Source organism: Schistocerca serialis, chromosome 2 (assembly GCF_023864345.2).
Source record: "Schistocerca serialis cubense isolate TAMUIC-IGC-003099 chromosome 2, iqSchSeri2.2, whole genome shotgun sequence".
Lineage (NCBI taxonomy): Eukaryota > Metazoa > Arthropoda > Insecta > Orthoptera > Acrididae > Schistocerca > Schistocerca serialis.
Genome location: NC_064639.1, coordinates 125,365,552 through 125,369,283, shown reverse-complemented (window position 1 = coordinate 125,369,283; position 3,732 = coordinate 125,365,552). Strand labels below are relative to the sequence as shown.

The window sequence follows — 3,732 nt, the reverse complement described above, 5'->3', positions numbered from 1 at the left end:
GAAACCATACGTTTGTCTGGCCACTCAACAGATACCCCTCCGTTGTGGTTGCACCTACGGTACGGCTATCTGTATCGCTGAGGCACGCAAGCCTCCCCACCAACGGCAAGGTCTATGGTTGATGGGGGGAGGACGAGACGTATACTGACATATATGGCAAAAAATGGTAAACGTAAGTTGCGTCGATGAATTGATAGTTGCTCAGTTTGGTAACATTTCTTCCAAGAAAAATTAACTCGGGATGTACGATGCGTTCGATTAGGTTTCTCCATTAACTGCCGAGGGAGCCCTAACATCGAAAGAAACAACATGTTAAGACTGCAGCCCACTAGTATCTGTGGTTGTATATAGATTGTATATGGATTGAAATACAAGTCGAAATAATCATATCTTTATTGTATATCAGTTACGACATTTTATTGAAATTACGTATTAACAAGGGACGCTCACTAAGCAATGCAACACATTTTTCTCGGCCAATTTCAGTTTAAAAAACGCAGAATTTGTTGTGGGACATCGTAGAATATTCTCGCTTCAGCTCCCATGCTTTCATGGAATTCTGATAGGTGACGGCCCTATACGTAGCATTCAAAATGGCGTCTATTGCAGAGGTGCCTTCCAAGAGAGAGCTGCCATTGAGTTCCTACAGGTGGAAAACCAGAGCATCACAATAGCCGTAGCCGCTTGCAGAATATCTACAGAGACCTGGCAGTGAACAAAAGCACAGTGAGTCGTCATCGTAACAAGACCGCGCAAAGCTGTCCGGCTTCCCGGGCACAGCTTACGTGCTGCAACATTGGAACGTGTTTTAAAGGCACATTTATGGGAAGGGCTTGGATATGTAGCAAAAACGTAGATATAGGTTCAGAATATTAATATGTTATGTTATTCTTTATTTATTAGTATACGCGGTTGTATCGACCGTGACGCGCAACCGTTAAAACATTGGAATAATTACGCAGTTCAGTTGGCATGCCGAGAAGACGGCACTTTTTTTTTTTTTTTTTTTTTTTTTTTTTCTTCTGGAAGACGTCCTGATCGGACGCATATCTGCCATTGCTGCATATAATTATTCGGCACACCACCATTATTATATGTATTGAGACGCAATCTCACTAGGCGTACTCCTAGTTGCACACAGCAACATAAATACTAAATTCAATAACACAGACACTGACATTATAAGATTTTGTGAGTACAGTGATATAATTTGTAACACGGAACCTTTACCCTTGCCGAGACGCCGTTTAAATTGAACAATATCTTGCAATATAAATGAATCACAAGATTGAATAATTCCCAAGCTTTGGTTCGTACTGGACCTTTGATTCTTTATCGGACTTCGTACATTAAATAATTTCTGACACGGTAAAACTTACGATGAACGAACCTTACGCAAAAAGCCATTGTCAAGCGCGAAAAGTGTGTATAAACTGATCACATAATATGAAGATAGTAACTGCTTCGAACGAACAGATACCATTCATGACCATGCACCTTCTCTAGAAAGAAATGATAACTAACCGAAACTCTAAGCTGCCAACAGGTGGTGTTGATATGGGGACAGCTGAAAATGTGTGCGACGAACGGAACATTACGAATGTAGGTTGTGGACAGTTGGGAATGTGGGTCTCACGGGAAGTGTGCAAGAGATAAGTCCCTGCAGTCGCGCTATCCTGTGTGCCCTCGGTGGCTCAGATGGATAGAGCGTCTGCCATGTAAGCTGGAGATCCAGAGTTCGAGTCACGGTCGGGGCACACATTTTCAGCTGTCCCCATTGAGGTATATCCGGCAACACCTGTTGGCAGCTGAGGGTTTCCATTAATTATGCTTTGGTCACATAGTATTATTAAGATTTATTATTACTTATCTGTTGTCCGATTCCTCTCGCCGTGGTTTTCCCTGTCTGGTTTGTGAATATCAAAGTGTGGAGACTCTCATTCGAGGAGATCGACGGATCATATTCAAAGTGTTGCCGTTCAAATGGACGCCCCTAGTGGTAGTACTGACACACTCGTCCACCAGCTGAGTTTCTCGCAGCCTAACAAATGGCCACAAAGAGCAACGACGAACCATCTGTGCTGAATTGCTTGCGCCTTACCAGGCTGATCGTGTAAATTGCTTGTGGAACATCCTCACAGGCGATGAAACATAATTTCATTACTTCGAACTGCAAGGAAAACGGCAACCTATAGAATGGCGCGACACCGTCTTCTCTCTGAAGAAAAAGTTCAAAGCCGCACGCTCAGTAGGTAAAGCCTTGGCGTCAGTCGTTTGGGACTGCATCAAACGGAATAACCCCTTCAAGCATGCAGTGCCTTGTGCTATCCTCTGGAAATTGAAGAATCGACTTCAGTATTTTTGTCGGCACGAATATGAAAACGAACGTTTTTTCCATGATCTTCCTCATCACCCTACGCCTTCGGATTTCCATATTTTTGCCCAATGAAGGATGTACTCTGCGGGAAGCAGTACGTGCATGATCGGGATGGCGAGCATTAGTGTGGTTCCATGAGGAAATACAGGCCATACCAGTAAGGTGGTGTAAGGCGGTCGCATTGTACAGAAATTATGTTTCTTTTCTTCTAGAAAATATTGTAGCTTCCTCCTGCTACAAAAATTTTATGGATTATTATTACATATTTTATTATCAATAAAATAATTGTAATAGAGTTTCTATATTATAGCTGTAACGTGCTTTACATTTACGCACACTATTGACAAATTTATGTTATGAAAAATAGTGTACAGTTGAAATTATGGTAACTCAGTTCACCGAAACGGATTATTGAAAATAAAGGTTTTATAAGTGCGCTTTCTTCTGAGAAGCTGTCTGCACTACAGAGCGGAATTTGTCAGACAGGATATAAAACGCAGATACTAATGAACCTCTTTTTGAGAAAAGGTTTTGTTGCCAGTCTACCTCGGCCACCGTCAGTTATTTCGCTGCCCAAACAACAAAACTCACCTCCTACTCTTCAAGGTCTCATTTCCTAATCTGACTTCACCTACTCAATATTGCCACATTCCGTTACTTTTGTTTTTTTTTTCTTTGTCCTTAATCTCTTTTCAAAATTCTATGCACTCCGTGTGTAAGTAAGCAGCAGCAGCAGCAGTAGCACTACTCCATCTTCAGGCGACAAGTGGCCCACCGTGTCATCCTCAGATGAGTAAGCGGGTAGGAGGGACGTGTGGTCAGCACACTGCCCTTGCGGTGGTTATGATGGTTTTCTTTCACCGGAGCCGTTAACATACGGTCGAGTAGCTCCTCAATTGGCATAACGAGGCTGAGTGCACCACGAAAAATGGCAACAGCGCATGACAGCCCGGATGGTCACCCATCCAAGTATCGGCCACGCCCGACAGCGCTTAACTGCGGTGATCTAACGGGAACTGGTGTATCCACTGCGGCTAGGCCGTTGCCGCCATATTTAAGTACGTCATAATTACTTTATGATACTTTTCGTGCGTTGTAATCAATCTACATTGTTACATTTACATTTAGGTCGTGGAATGTATCTCATTTACGAAGAGACTTCAAAAATTAAGTGGCACATTACTGTGGCAACAAAGTAAGTTTATTTTTCATCCATCTACGTCATTTTGAAGGTTTCGCAGTATAGTATAGTGTCAACATAGTCGCAGAGCATCCCTAAATCGACAGCAGAAATCCGCTTCTTGGGCGAGGAGCCATTCGACAACTACTTGGTGAACGTCCTCATTGTCGGAAAA

General features: G+C 42.8%; 1 pseudogene; it reads right to left on the bottom strand.

Annotated features, from left to right (window-relative positions):
• Positions 1-3,306: 3,306 nt before the first annotated feature.
• Positions 3,307-3,424, bottom strand: LOC126459255 (5S ribosomal RNA; annotated as a pseudogene).
• Between the last annotated feature and the right edge of the window lie 308 nt (positions 3,425-3,732).